This window comes from Narcine bancroftii, chromosome 7 (assembly GCF_036971445.1).
Source record: "Narcine bancroftii isolate sNarBan1 chromosome 7, sNarBan1.hap1, whole genome shotgun sequence".
NCBI lineage: Eukaryota > Metazoa > Chordata > Chondrichthyes > Torpediniformes > Narcinidae > Narcine > Narcine bancroftii.
In genome coordinates, this window is record NC_091475.1 from 43,471,325 (window position 1) to 43,487,232 (window position 15,908).

Sequence of the window (15,908 nt, forward strand, 5' to 3'; positions counted from 1 at the left end):
AGCAGACTGCCTTTGAGTAATGCTAGCCATCCATGATATCAGGCCCCTTGCAGGATTGAGCTGGCTGTAGTCAGCAACCATATAAAACAGCAGGCATTATATGTTGTTTTTAATGGGATGAGCAGACAATCACAGTTGCAATTCCCATTTTTTTCAGGGTTTGACCCTTCTCCCTCCACAGGTTCCAAAAAATAAAATAATGATCAAAACTGCCAGACCACCAATGATACTCTTTAGGGTGATTTACTTGGTCTGATTGGCAGGTTAATTCAAACCCTGACTATGCAGTACACAATGTCCTCTGTAAAAACAATGTTAAGGAAGCCTAACATCACCTTTTCTGAGTTGCAGGGGAGGTGTGATAAATATCATGTCAGTGCCATTAAAGTCATGATAAATAGTAAAAAGCAAATCTCTCCTTGTCCTCCTCACCTTTGGTTCTCTTTCTCACTCTTCACTGGTTTCGCTCACTCTCCACTCCTGTACCATTGTTCTCTGGGAAATAGTTCACTATCTTTCACTTTTGGGAAGCAGTGTCGTAATGCCATTTCTGTGACCAACCTTTGGACCCATGGTAGCAATAAATTCATGCTTCTTAAGGAATAGAATTTGAAGATCATGCGCCCTATCATGACTGTTGCCACTTTAACTTTGAAATATCATAATATTAATAGGGCTGAAAATAATTACTGGTTATTTCAGATCGCAAGCCAGTGAGCTCAGCATGGATTTGGAATCAAACTTTTGATCTTTTATGTGCTCCCCACCCCAACTGTCATATCCCTCAATGCCTTTTGTTATCACAAATCCACAATTGAAATTAATAATTTACATAATTTCAATGGTTTTTGCAGCTCTCCCTTACATCAGATGGAAGATTAGGCTCCAGTTTATGTTTCTAGCTCTATTCTCACCAACTGCTGGAATTAAGTTAACATCAGAGCTCAAGGTCACTCTGGTAAATCCACCCTGTATTTGCTCTGAGGCTAATGCATCCTAGGTATCTCCTGGGTGAAGAGGAGATTCCGGTTGTAAATGGAAAAAACAAGGGACACTGCACAGCTGTGGTAGGGCCTGAATGCCATAACCTGCAACAAAACCAAATCTGGTGAAGTAGCACATGGCAAAGCTTCAGTCCCAGAGGAACTCAACGCCTGCTGTGCCCGATTTGATGACAATAATAGTGAAGAACCACTCCCACATCCCCGATGATCCCATCCTCTCTTTATCTGAAGATGATGTGTGTGCTGCCTTCAGGAGAGTGAATCTGAGGAAATCATCCGGCCCAGATGGAGTATCTGGCTGAGTATTAAAAATCTGTGCTGACCAACTTACCAATGTATTCACGGATATCTTCAAAATTTCACTCCAGCAGGGCATGGTACCCACTTATTTCAAACAGGTGTCAATCCTACCAGTGCCCAAGAAGAGTGGAGTAACCTGTGTTAATGGCTATTAACCAGTAGCACTTAAATCAAGTGAAGTATTTTGAAAGGCTGGTATAGAAGCATATCAGCTCCTGTCTGAGTGGTGACATGGATATGTTCCTGTTCACCTATCATAGCAATGGGTCTACGGCGGATGCCATCTCACTGGCATTGAACTGGATGTTCTTTATCAACTATAGTTCAGCATTTAACACCATCATCCCTTCAAAACTGATCAACAAACTCCAAGACCTAGGACTCAACACCCCACTATGTAAATAGATCATAGATTTCCTCACCTCCAGACCACAATCAGTGAGGATTGGTAAGAACATCTCCTCCACAATATCCATCAGTATCGGAGCACCACAGGGCTGTGCACTTAGCTTACTGCTCTACTCAATTTACACCTACACCTGTGTAGCTCAGTATGACAATAACACCATCTACAAATTTGCCAACTATATCACAATAGTGGTTTATATAAAGAAAGATGATGAGTCAGCATACAGGAGGGAGATTGAAAACTTGGCTGAATGGTACACCAACCACAACCTTGCACTTAATGTCACCAAAACCAAGGAGCTGATTGTCGACTTAATGGAAAGGAAAGTCAGAGATATACAATCCAGTGATCATTGTGGGATCAGAGGTGGAGAAGGTAAGCATATTTAAGTTCTTGGGAGTCACTATCTCAGAGGATCTTTCCTGGACCCAACACTCCAATGGCATCGTGAAGAAAGCATGGCAATACCTCTACCTCCTCAGGAGTTTGCAGAGGTTTGGTATGACACCAGAAATCGTGGTAAATTTCAACAGATGTGTGGTGGAAAGTGTGCTGACCGGCTGCTTCATGGTCTGGAATGGGGACACTAATACCCCTGAGCATAAAGCCCTCCAAAAGGTAGTGAACATAGCCCAGGACAACACAGGCAAAACCTTCCCCACTATTGAGAACACCTAAAGAATGCTGCCATTGGAGAGCAGCAGCAATTATCAAGGATCCACTCTACCCAGCACACGCTCTGTTCTCACTGTTGCCATCAGGAAAGAGGTATAGGTGTCACAAGACTTGCACCACCAGGTTCAGGAACAGCTGCTACCCCTCCACCATCAGAGTCCTCAACAGCAAACTCAATCAGGGACTCACTTAAGGACTCTCACTTGGGCATTTTATTGATTTTTTTAATTCCCTGAATTGCACAGTTTGTTTATATTCATTATCTGTTTACAATTCTTTATTTGTTTTCACGTATACATTGTGTACATTCTTTCTGCACTGCCAATAAGTGGTAATTCTGCCTCACCCTATTGAAAGATAGATCACCCTAAGGAGGTATGATAAGGCAATGTTAAGATGTTTTCACTGGTGGAAGAATCTAGAATGAGGAAACAATATCTTAAAACTGAGATATGTGGATATATCTTCTTGCAGAGGATGGTGAAACTCTGGAATTCTTCATCCTGGAGGGTTGTGGTCACTAGATCAGTAGAAATATTTGAAATGGAGGTAGTGTGGCAGCCCAACACTGCAGAGATCGAGCCAGAACATCGCGCGGTAGTAAACTGCAACATAACACACTGTAACGCGTCCCTTTACACAGCGAACTGGCGCGGTTGAAAGCTGGAGCAGTACAAAACCAGCAGCCCTAAAATGGTGCTGGCCAAGCTGCCAAGCAACAGATCAATAACAGGCTGGGGAAGAAGGGTATTCACATGCAAGAATGTTCCCGCCCACTATTGTTATTCATGCGTCTGGTGTCAGCCCAAACAAACAAACCGCGGGAACTCCAACTGTATAAAAGGAGCCTTTCCAGCCTCAATAAATCTCAGAGTTTAACCTCCCACACTGCGAGTGTATGTGTTTCTTTGTAACAGTCGGCTACAGTAGATACATTTCTGAAAGACTGGGGGATTGATGGCTCTCAGGATCTGCCACAGTGGAGGAGTTAACAATCATACTGAATGATCATACAGGCTTGAGGGGCCAGATGACCTTCTCCAGCGACTATTTCCTTGAGTTCTTGTCTCCAAGACACCATTCATTATTGTGCTTCTAATTCTGAGTAAACAGTGAGATATAAAATGCTTGGACTGGATACTTGCTGTTTTATGTAAATGAGATAGACCTGGAACCAGTGTTGCAACTATACTGGAACACAGTCTGTCTGGAGGTGTGGCTAATTCTGGAACACAATGACCTCTACTGCAGCTGAAAAGGTATCTGCAATCATGTTATTTAATGTATCTTATATTCTTGAACCTTTCTTGTATCACATGGAGTGAATCAAATTGGCTGAAAACTGTCCTTTGTGATGAATGGAATTTCATCAGGAGGAGACTGAGGTGGACCTTCCACACAGACCTTCTGGCTGAAGGCGGTTCCTCAAGTGATAGCAATGTTCTTGGGGCCTTGTCCTGCTTTTCTTGGTTTAATTGTCCATTGCATTCATGATTGAGACACATATCCATTCCAATTTGTCAACTGCAGTAACAGGTCTACAGCAGATGCCATCTCACTGGCTCAACACAAAACTCTGGAATACATGGACAGCAAAGATGCATACATCAGGATGCTATTTATGGACTGTAGTTTGGCATTCAACACTATCATTCGCTCAAAACTGATCAGCAAACTGCAACACCTGGGCCTCAATACCCCATTGGGATTGTGTAATTAGATCTTAGATTTCCTCACCTTCAACCACAATCAGTGAGGATTGGTAAGGACAACTCATCAAGTCTCCATCAGTACTGGAGCACCACAGGGCTGCATTCTTAGCTCGCCTATTTTACTCACTTTACTGTGGCTCAGTATGACATTAACACCTACAAATTTGCTTAAGATACCATAGTAGTGTGTTTTTAAAAAGGGCTGATGAGTCAGCATATAGGAGGGAGACTGAAAACTTAGCTGAATGGTACACCAACAACAACCTCACACTCAATGACACCAAAAGCAAGGTGCTTATTGTGAACTTTTGGAAGGGAGAACCAGAGGTGTACGATCCATTCATTATTGGGGGAATCAGGGGTGGTGAGGGTAAGCATATTTAAATTCCTGGGAGTTACTATCTCGACCTTTCCTGAACGCAACAAATGTCATCATGAAGAAAGCATGTTAACGTCTTCCTCAGGAGTTTACAGAGGTTTGATATGACATCGAAAACCTTGGCAGATGTGCAGTGGAAAGTGTGCTGACCAACTGCATCACAGCCTAGTATGGGGGCACCAATACCTCTGAACAGAAAACCCTGCAAAAGGCAGTCGACACAGCCCAGTACATCACATAAAAAACTCTTCCCACCATTGAGAAAATCTACATAGAATGATGCCATCGGAGAGCAGGAGCAATCATCAAGGATTCACATCACCCAGGACATACTCTGTTCTCGCTGCTGCCATCAGGAAAGAGGTATAGGGCCACAAGACTCGTATCTCCAAGTTCAGGACCGGTTGCTACCCCTCCACCATTAGACTCCTAAACAACAAACTCAGAGACTCATTTTAGAACTCTTACCTTGCACACTATTTATCGATAAGTAGAAATTCTGCCTGGCCTGCAGGGTAAATCTCAGGGTTGTATGTGATGTCATGTACGTACTCTGACAATAAATCTGAACTTTGAACTTTGACATGACAGGAATATATAGCTTAGATATGTTCTGTTGGCCATACATTAACTTACCATTTATACCATGGTGCTTCTGCTGTTCAACATATAAATGCTGGGGCTTCTCCAGGCTAACTTTTCATCTAAGTTGCTTGACTAGCCTGTGGAACATCTCTCCAGTTAAGTACAAATCTCTATCGGTATGAGTGATGAGCATTTTACAGGGTGAACTTGGCTGGGTTATATGGATTGTAGGCATCTGATCATGATCCATAGAGTATCTAATTAATTACAACCTTCTAACTTTGAAAGTCCAATTATTTAGTACCTGCAGACTCAACAAATTTTTTAAATATGATTTTACTTTCATAAAATTATACTGACTCTGCCCAGATATTTTATAATTTTGTAACTGCCTTCTTTCTATCCATTGGCATCTGGGGAATTCTGGAAAATCAAAAGCTCTGCTTTCACTATTTCTGTGGGAACCCATTGGCCATAATGTCCAAGGGTCTTGACAGCTTTTTAATTTCTCCAGTAAGATTATGTTACTTTTACTCATTGCTTTAAATCCTTCATGCTAGTAAGCCCACGGGTCTTCATTTTTTCTGGAATGTTTTCTCTGTCTTCCATCATGAAGACAAATGTGGAATTAGGCAAGGGCATTCAAAGTTAGGAAATCAAAATTGTTAGTTGTGTTAAGACGTCGCTAAGCACTATGCTCCGGAACTATGAGAAATACAATAAACACAAGGTTACGCATGATACAATATAATTGGTTACACAGGCTATATATCACTCCCCAGAAGTTAAATAAATGGGACCCAACAGTATCAGATAGATGTTTTCGCTGTAAGAAGGAAACGGGAACAACAGTACATGCAATTTTGACATGTGAGAAAGTGGAAAAGTTTTGGGAAGATCTAAATCAGGTATTAAATAAAATCACAAAAAGCAACATAACAAAAAATCCAGAGATCTTTCTTCTAAGTAATATAAGAAGTAAAGAACTAGGCCTCAAATTGGATGAAGCACAAAAAAGATTTATTATGAAAGCCTTAGCTGTAGCAAAAAAATGTATAATGTCAACCTGGAAATCAGAAGAGAGCCTGAGAGTATAGCAATGGTACATAGAAATGAATTAATGTATTCCATTGGAAAAAATAACATATAATTTAAAAAATAAAGTCACAGTATTCGAACAAACCATACATTGTACACAACAGAGAGGGCCTACCGTGGACCTCCACCCTCTAAAATGACAGAAGGAGAAGAAGACGAAATGAACTGACCCAGTATGTAAAAGTAGATGACACAATTTTCTTGTTTATTTTTATTGTGTGATGACATTGTTTAATGGGTTTATTGGATTGTATATGTTGAACGTTTAGTAGGTAGGGAGGTGGTGGGAAGGAGGGAGGGAAGGGGGTGGGGGGGGAAAGGGAGAAAATGCCACTGTGTATATTCAAGATGGAAATGTTTGTGTGTATATTGGCTGATATGGTTCATAGTGTGAAAATTTAAAAAAAAAGTTTTAAAAAGATGTGGCTCAGCGTGATTTCATTGACGAGAAGAGCAAACTGAAGAGCGTGAATATGTTGTTCTCCTCTTTCTGTGTTGCAGGCTTTGAGATTATCCAAGGTGTAATCCATGCAAAACCTTCCCCACCATCAACAACATCTGCAGGAAATGCTGCTGTGGGAGAGCAGCAACAATCATCAAGGATCTACACCACCCAGCACATGCTCTGTTCTCGTGGCTACCATCAGGATAGAGGTGCAGAGGTACATAGTTGTGCCACAAGACTCACACTACCAGGTTCAGGAACAGCTGCTACCCCTCTACCATCAGACTCCTCAATGACAAACTCAATAAGGGACTAAATTAAGGACTCTTACTTCTGCAGTTTATTTTTTCCTCACTGTATTGCACAGTTTGTTTACATTTCTTTATTTGTGTGCAGTTTTATTTTGCACTACCAATAAGTGGTAATTCTGCCTTGCCCACAGGAAAAAGAATCTCAGGGCTGAATGTGATGTGAGGACAATACTCTGACAATAAATCTGCAATCTATATACTGTATATGAATGCAAGAATTTTCTTTCTCTATTTAATGCAGGATACTTAAAATCAGATGTGGAAAGTTAAGTATCAGATTTGAAAGAATAGTTTATTAACCTTCTGCTGCTTCAATCCCACAGATATGCCAAAGCACTTTACAGTTAATGGAATGCTTTTGGAGTGGAGATAACAAAGGAAATGCAGCAGTAAATTTGTCCATAGCAAATTTATATCAAGAGCAGAGTGGATCAGGTGAGGTATTTAAAAAAATGTTGGTTAAGGAAGGAATGTTGACCAGGGCACCAGGGACAGCCAGCTGCCCCTTTTTGGTGTAATGCCATGGCATCTCTTCATTGGTACTTTGTGACTTATTGCTAATTTTGGGAGCTGTCCCACAGAGAAACCAAGCAGTAGCACATCAAATTAATGCTTCATCTGAAAGACAAAACTTCCAATAATACAGCACTCCCTTGGGAAATTCTGTTTTCTCTGAGAAACCTGTGCTCCATTCTCTTCATCAGGACTTGAATTCCCAGGCATCCCGCTGAAAACAAAAGTGCTACCAACTGAGTCATTGTCGACACAGTGACCTTGGCAGCATTCAAACATGTCTGCACAAGTTCCATTATCCAACAGCGTTCCAATTAAAAGCTTATTTGGGGTCATTAAAAGAAATCTTTTGGACTTTTTGCTCTCGTCTGTGATGATCAGGAAAAAATTCCCAGACAAGCTATTTTAAATAGCATTCCACTGATTTTATGAGAGTTTCTGCAGATTTACAGATCTTATTTCTGTTGCTTGTTCCTTCAATACCAAATCTTTTCCAGATTGACCACACCTGTTACATCTTGTACTGAACACTTCAGTGATTCAATTGTTTGACCTTTAAACAACCTATAAAAGATGAAGTCATACTAAATAAATAAAAATTACCATCCCCAGTGGCATGAATTTTTTTTGCACTGAAACTTTCTCAACACCTACTGCCAATTCTTCCATAGACTTCTGCCACTACTCGCTACCTAAATATTTTTCACTGACAGAAAAATAAAAAGAGATGCCATTACTTATAACAATAAAATTACTGATGTGGAGTCAGACATGTAGAATAAATGGAGGTTCACTTACATTTCCACGGTAATCTCTCCTCCTGGAGGCAACTTTGGAGCACGTCCAGCCTGTGAGGTTGCATTTCTAGATACCAACCTCAAGGGTTTGCCGAGAGAGTGTCACACTTTCAGAGCAACTGTTTTTCAAAAGTTTCTAGGGCTCTCATCTAACATCTAAAAAATGATCTGGTCATTCATTTCATTGCTATTAATAGGAGGGTAGACACTGAATTCGAGCTATTACAGAACAAAAGGCAGCCATTTGAATCTTCAGGTCTGTGACTGCACTTAAAAGTTCAACAATGAAGTTGTTTGGATTGAAAGGTTCCACCTAATTGCATGTTGCTCCATTAGTGCTCCTTTGAGCTTCAAGACTTGAAAGGTTTTGGCCAGAAATGCTGACCATTCTTCTTCTCCCACTGATGTTGCCTGATATGCTGAGCTCCTCCAGCAGATTGTGTTTAGCTTCAGATTCCAGCATCTGTAGTCTCCTGTGTACCTGAAGATTCCAAGATGGTCTACTTGGGGTCCCTTTGTTTTTTGGCAAATGATCTACTTTACTTCCAAGCCTAAGGTTGACAGAGAATTAATTCAATCTACTTTTGGAAAAAAGGGGTGAAGAATTACACCAACAAAATAAGTGTTATGAATGAGATATAACAGATGTATTTTGACATTCAAACCCGGTTGGTTATGTTAAATGTGCCATTTGATCAGCCTGTGAAATGCCTGCAATGAAGTTGGAAGTTAACTGCAATCCAGTGATGTTACAATAGTGTCCATTTGGAACCAGCAACTAGGGATGATTTTCACAGTAGTAATGGTAGGGCTTAAACCCAAATATGGGTGGAATAGTGGGGCAACTGGGAGAGATGCTGCCACATGGCTCCAACAACCCAAGTACAATCCTGACCTCAGGTTCTCTAGGTGTGAAGCTTGCACATACTCACTGCGACCACATGGGTTTCCTGGGATACTCTAATTTCTTCCCATATCTCACTATGGGTTGGTAGGTTAATTAGCTATTGTTGCCCTCAGGTAGGTGAGGTGATAGTCTAATGGAAACATGTGGAGAATAGAGGGATTAGTGTAGGATGTGTCTAAATGAATACTTAATGATGACACCGACTCAGTGGGCCAAAGGGCCTGTTTCCGGGACTAAATGACTTCCTGATGTGTTGGGAGTTAGAATGTCCTTCATGAGGGGATCTTTACCTCCATAGAGATCAAGTGTTTTGAAAGGCTGGGGCTGAAGCAGATCAGCTCCTGGCTGAGTGGCAATATGGATGCATTTCAATTTGCCTACAACAGCAACAGGTCTATGGCAGATGCCCTCTCACTGGCTCCACAAAAACCTGTAACACTTGGACAGCAAAGATGAATATACATCAGGATGCTCTTTATCAACAACAATTTGACATTCATTACCATCATCCCCTCAAAACTGATCAGTAGACTCCAAGATCTGGGCTTCAATAACCCACTGTTTAATTAAATCCTGGATTTCATCACCTCCAGATCCTGATCAATGCAGATTGGCAAGAACATTTTCTCTACAATCTCCATCAGCACTGGAGCACCACAGTGCTGCATACTTAGCCACCTGCTCTACTCACTTTACACCTACAACTGCGTAGCTTAGTACAACACAATTTACATATTTGCTGATGACACCATGGTAGTGGGTTGTATAGAAATAGGGCGATGAGTCATTGTGCAGGAGGGAGAATAAAAACTTGGCTGAATGGTGCACTAACAACAACTTTCACTATATGTTACCAAAACCAACAAGCTAATTGTGGACTTTAGGAAGGGAAAACAGAGGTGTATGATCCAATGACCACTGGAGGTATCAGAAGTGCAGAGAGTGAATGTATATCTGGAAGTCACCATCTCAGAGGACCTTTTCTGGATCCAGCACATGAATATCACTGTGGAAAAAGCACGTCTTTAGTGCCTTTATTTCCTCAGGAGTATGTGGAGGTTTGGGATGAAATTAAAAACCTTGGCAGCCTTCTACAGATGTGTAAGGTAAAGTGTGGTGACTGGATCCATCACAGCTTGGTATGGGGTTATCAATATCTCTGAGCAGAAAGCCCTGCAAAAGACAGTCGACACAGACCAGTACATTACAGGCAAAACTCTCCCTACCATTGAGAAAATCTACGTGGAATGCTACCGCTGGAGAGCAGCAGTGATCATCAAGAATCCACACCACCCAGGACATGCTCTGTTCTTGCTACTGCAATCAGGAAAGAGGTTGAGGTGTCACAAGACTTGTACTAGGTTCAGGAACAGTTGCTATGCCTACACCATCAGATTCCTAAACTTTAATCAGAGACTCATCTAAGGTCTCGGACTTTGCACATTATATATTACTGAATATTTATTTTGCTTGTACAGTCAGTTTGTAAACATTTCTTTCTTTTCTAGAGTACAGTTTTTGCACTACTGATTAGTCAAAGTTCTGCCCTGACAACAGGAAAAAGAATCTCAGGGTTGTATGTGATGTCATGTATGTACTCTGACAATAAATCTGAATTTAAGTGGTCATATGTGTCTTCCATCCCGGCAATACCTTCTGAGTTCTTATCTAAATCACGGTAACTGGCCTTTGTAAAGTACGAGCCCATGCTGCCCAAGTACACCCATATGACCAATTAACCTACTAATCCCTTACTTTTTTGGATGATCCAGCTAGTCAGTCAATTGGGGATGGAGAATAAATGCTGGCCTTTTGCTAGGAACATCCATTGCCCTTGAACAAAAACTGTCACTGTGTCTTTGGTGTAGAGATGTAGATGTTAGAGTTGAAATTTCAGATTTATTGTTCCCAATGCTGTTCATTTTCTAGTGAATGGATATACATCTGTCCTGAATAAAAGTGGATGACTTATGTTGAATTGGCTGCTTCCTCTGCCATGTTTCACACTCAAAGAATGGCCACGTGGGTAATCTGGAATCTATGGACTGATACTTCAGCAGGAGAGCTAGGGCACAGAAACAGACATTCGGTGCAGTATGTGATTCATAAGAAGCCATTTCTCAATTTGCACGGTTTGTCTTTATTGCTGTGTGAGGCTACTTGATTTTAATCTGCAGTTGGTTTAATCCAGCACTGAACATGTTAATTCAGTCTGGTACAATTGCAAATCACAGAATAAGGCTTGTGCATTTGCTGTCAGTCTGTGCACCACTGTGTTAAATCTGATCTGACATTACAGCGCACAAACGACGGGGACTATGCAAGTGCAAAGAAGTTGTATAGGAGAGGGGAAACAGCAGGCAGCCATTAAGAAGAATAGGGGGTAGATAAGAAATGGAATGAAATAATTGCAACCATGATGGAAGATGGAACTCCTGTTCAAAATTGATTCATACCTGTGGCAATAAGTCCAACACCTTGACCCTCCATTTGGTTCATTTAGCAGGATGGATTGAAATGAAGCATCTGCCATATGACTAAAAGTGACCCTGCACCTTTAACAGATCAGCTGATGCTATTGTTCCTTGACTGTAGCTCAGTGTTTTAACACCATCAAATTGAAAAACAAATTTGGAGATCTGGGACTGTTCTTCACTTTGAAACTAGATCCTTGACTTCCTCATCAGCATACACCAAACAGTGCAGATTGCTAACATCATCTCCTCCTCGCTGACCATCAGCTCAGGGGTAGCACAAGGCTGCCTGCTTAATTCCCTCGATATCCAGGCAGTGTAGCCAAGTTCGATAATGACACCACTGTTATTGCCTGAATACCAGGCAATGACAAGATCGAATAGAGAATGAACATAAACCCTGGCTGCATAGTGCTTTCAAAGACGACAAGATCAAGGAGCTGATTGTGGACTCATGAAAGGGAAGCCAAGGGATCAACTGTATTGATTGATGGGAAGGCAGTGGAGAGGGTTAGTACCTACAATTCATGGGGATTCACATATCAGATTCAGATTTATTGTCAGAGTACATACATGACATCACATACAACCATGAGACTTTTTCCTGCTGGTGAGGCAGAATTATCACTTTTTGGTAGTGCAAAAAAAACTATACACAATGTACAGATGTAAAAAATTGTAAATAACTGATTGTGCAATAAAGAGGAAAAAAAACATAATAAAATGCAAAACTAAGAGTCTTTAAATGAGTCCCTGATTGAGTTTAATGTTGAAGAGTCTGATGGTTGAGGGGTAGCTGTTCTTGAACCTGATGGTGAGAGTCTTGTGGCACCTACAGAATTTCTCTTTCTTGATGGTAGCAGTGAGAACAGACCATGTGTTGGGTTGTGTGGATCCTTGATGATTGCTGCTGCTCTCCGATGGCAGCGCTCCCTGTAGATGTTCTCGATAGTGGGGAAGATTTTTACCTGTGATGTTCTGAGCTATGTCCATTACCTTTTGCAGAGCTCTAAGCTCAGGGCTATTGGTATTCCCATACCAAACCGTGATGGTCAGAGGACTTATCCTGGGGCCAGAACATTTAAGCAACCATGAAGAAGGCATACCAGTGGATTTACTTTCTAAGGAGTTTGAGAAGATTCAGGATGTCATCAAATAATCTATTGAACTTCTACAGGTATACTATGGAAAGTATAGGTTGCATTTCATCCTGGTTTGCATCTTGAATAACCAAGAACGTAGAAAGCTGCAGAAAGAAGCAAACATAGTTAATGCCATTGCGCACACTGATCTCCCAACAATGAAGACTTCTATATAAGGTGCTGCTCCAATAAGGCAGTCAATATTATAAAAGATCCCCATCACCCAGGCTATCTCTTGTTGCATTGCTACCTTCAGGCAGAAGCTACAGAAGATTGAAGTCTGGAACCTCTGGGTTCAAGAACAGTTTTTATTTCTAACTATCAGGGTCTTGAACCTCCCTACACTACCCTCTTCACACTACTTCAAGACCACAAAAGATCTGTCTGCGCGAGTGATACAACAGACTTATGCACTACGTTTTATTGCCAACTCTGATTAACTTCGTTTCCTCTTCTTAAATATTGTGTATTTTCTTTGGCTTTGTTTCGCGGACGAAGATTTATGGACGGGTAATGTCCACGTCAGCTGCAGGCTCGTTTGTGGCTGACAAGTCCGACGCAGGACAGGCACTCACGGTTGCAAGGGAAAATTGGTTGGTTGGGGTTGGGTGTTGGGTTTTTCCTCCTTTGTCTTTTGTCAGTGAGATGGACTCTGCTGTCTTCTTCAAAGGAGTTTGCTGCCCGCCGAACTGTGAGGCACCAAGATGCACGGTTTGAGGCGATATCAGCCCACTGGCAGTGGTCAATGTGGCAGGCACCAAGAGATTTCTTTAGGCAGTCCTTGTACCTCTTCTTTGGTGTACCTCTGTCTCGGTGGCCAGTGGAGAGCTTGCCATATAACACGATCTTGGAAAGGCGATGGTCCTCCATTCTGGAGACGTGACCTACTTGGAAAACTGCAGCAAGTAAGACTTTCATAGCATGTGCACTTTGCATTTTTGTGTATGACAATAAATATCATTCATTCAGTTCAACGCTTGAGTTCCTCCAGCATTTTTATCTTTTTACTACCATCACATCATTTGCAGAGTTTTGTGTTTCATTTCATTCATTCATTCCCTCCTGTGTGAAGAACAGAATTACTTGTCAATGTTTAACCTGCAGGCATTATTCTTAGATTGTACTAAGAGAAATGAGAAACAATCAAGTGCACAAATATGATCTTATAGAACATCCAACAATGTCTTCTATAGGTTCGGTTTCAATGAAATCAAATGCTGAAACTGGTCAAACCTTTACAATTTTACTCAGTTGCGAAATTCTTCTAGCAAGAGTCCATAAAGAAAATTGAGTTTTAGTTTGTAGAAAGCTGGGTACCTCAGATGGGATTATTAAAAAACTGACCTCAGCATCCACTCCAGTGATAGGTTTATACAAATGTAAAATTAATGCTGAATGGGGTTTGGATGTGTACACCCATTATCAGTTCCTGACTAAATCCAATGCGTTAACAATGGTCTTTTCAACAAATTCCAGATATTTTAATGAATTATAGAGAAAAAATTGGATCAAATAGTTTCACCCTTTTCCTTCCTCATTGCCAGCAATTTTCTTTTTGATTGTCAAGTGTGGGAAGAAGCAGAATTTGGGCAACTGGCACATTAGGGTAAATATAACCTATATTCCTTGCAGTTCAGAGGAACAAATTTTTTAAAGTGTTTGACAAGGTGGATGTGGAGTTTGTATAATGCCTGGCTGTGGCATCAAGAAGCTGTACATTATTTCAAAACAAAGGACTAGACATTCTGGACAGAGAAAAATAAATTCCTTTGTCCAGAGAGTAGTGAATCTTTGACATGCTCTGAGCAAGCAATGAGAAGCTGGAGAGATTCAGAGGATCATGGAAAGAAATGGTAATTAATGTTTGTGGTTAGGAGCCTTTATTGAGACCCAGCTTGGGAGGCTCAGCCTCTGACTTTATTGGAGATCAGCAGATTTTTAGATATGAAAGGAATCAAAGAACAAGGGAGAGTGGAGGGAAGTGGCACTGAAATAGATTATCCATGCTCCAAATAAACAGTTGGTCAGATTCAAGGGGCTGAATAGCTAACCCCTGCTTCAATTATTTTATGTTCTTTGTGCAGAACAGTCTGAGGTTAAACCTCAAATCACAGTGAACTGATCAGCCGCCATGTAAAGGAGCCTCAGAGCGCAGGGAACTTCTATTCCTTTGCCGAGAAGAATGTGGCAACAGAATAGTGGCCTGCCCCTTACAGGTATTTTTAGAAACCTATTTTGAGGTTTTGCAAGGATTACTAATTTGCACTTTACGAAGTTCAGTCCAGTAAAGTGTTGTTCGTGGCTGTCAATGTATAACCCTGTGAGCATTTTTTAGCAGATGCACTTTTCAAATTAACTGTTCAACTGAGGTCAATGGGGGTCACAATTAAGAAGTGGTCTTCTACAAATCATCCCAGCTGGATTGCTGTGCAGAAATGAATTGTAACTATCACAGAAACAGATTTGAGAATGGATGAGAGGAGAAAGGAAAAAAAAATCAAATATATACTGCACTTATCACAATCTCAGAATCACCTCTGGCTCTTTGTATTCAATCTTGTAAAATAAGAAATACTGAAACCAACTTTGCAAACTTCAACAACAAAGTGATAATTTTTAAAGTTATGTTGGTTGAGTCTCAATGTTGCCCAGGACAAGGAATGGACTCAGCCTTTGAACATCATCACGGGCTCTTCCCCATTCACCTTGAAGATGGTACAGAGGCCCAGACTTTTGAGCTATTTAGTTTGAGAACAAGGTGGTAGTCAAGGAGGGATAGGATCCTGTGGTCAACAATTTTGTGGCCATATATAATGCTGGTGGTAGAATGGGGTGAAGCAGGGCGGTGGGTCACTGTAAAAATAAAAATAGAAAATGGACCTACTCAGCAGGTCAGACATCATCAATGTAGAGCGAAACAGAGTTAACGTTTCAGGTTGATGTCTCTTCATCAGAACAGGGGAGGCAAAATTTCTGCTTTATTTCGGGTTTCCAGCCCCTGCAATTTCTCTGTTTCTCGATGAGCATAAATTTAATTAGGGGTTAGTTTTCTGAAGGCAAGAGCATGGGGAAAGTTTCAGTTTGAGTCCACGTTTGTTTTAATTTCTGGGTTTCACTTACATCCTATGAGAAAGCTGCCTTAAACAAATGTCAACTG

The 15,908-nt window shown here is 41.1% G+C and overlaps 1 protein-coding gene across 6 annotated transcripts in view; it reads right to left on the reverse strand.

Moving 5' to 3' along the window:
- Nucleotides 1–8,046: 8,046 nt before the first annotated feature.
- The window catches only part of reps2 (RALBP1 associated Eps domain containing 2), a 185,784-nt gene continuing 177,922 nt past the window's right edge, over nt 8,047–15,908 (reverse strand). For 2 of the 6 annotated variants that reach the window (XM_069889870.1, XM_069889875.1), the window contains exon 20: nt 13,734–13,813. The gene's annotated coding sequence lies outside the window, so the exon portion shown is untranslated. Of the gene's footprint in view, nt 8,780–12,282; nt 12,856–13,394; nt 13,648–13,733; nt 13,814–15,908 lie in introns of those variants that run through there. The other 4 variants (XR_011341795.1, XR_011341796.1, XM_069889869.1 and 1 more) reach the window with 4 other exon arrangements.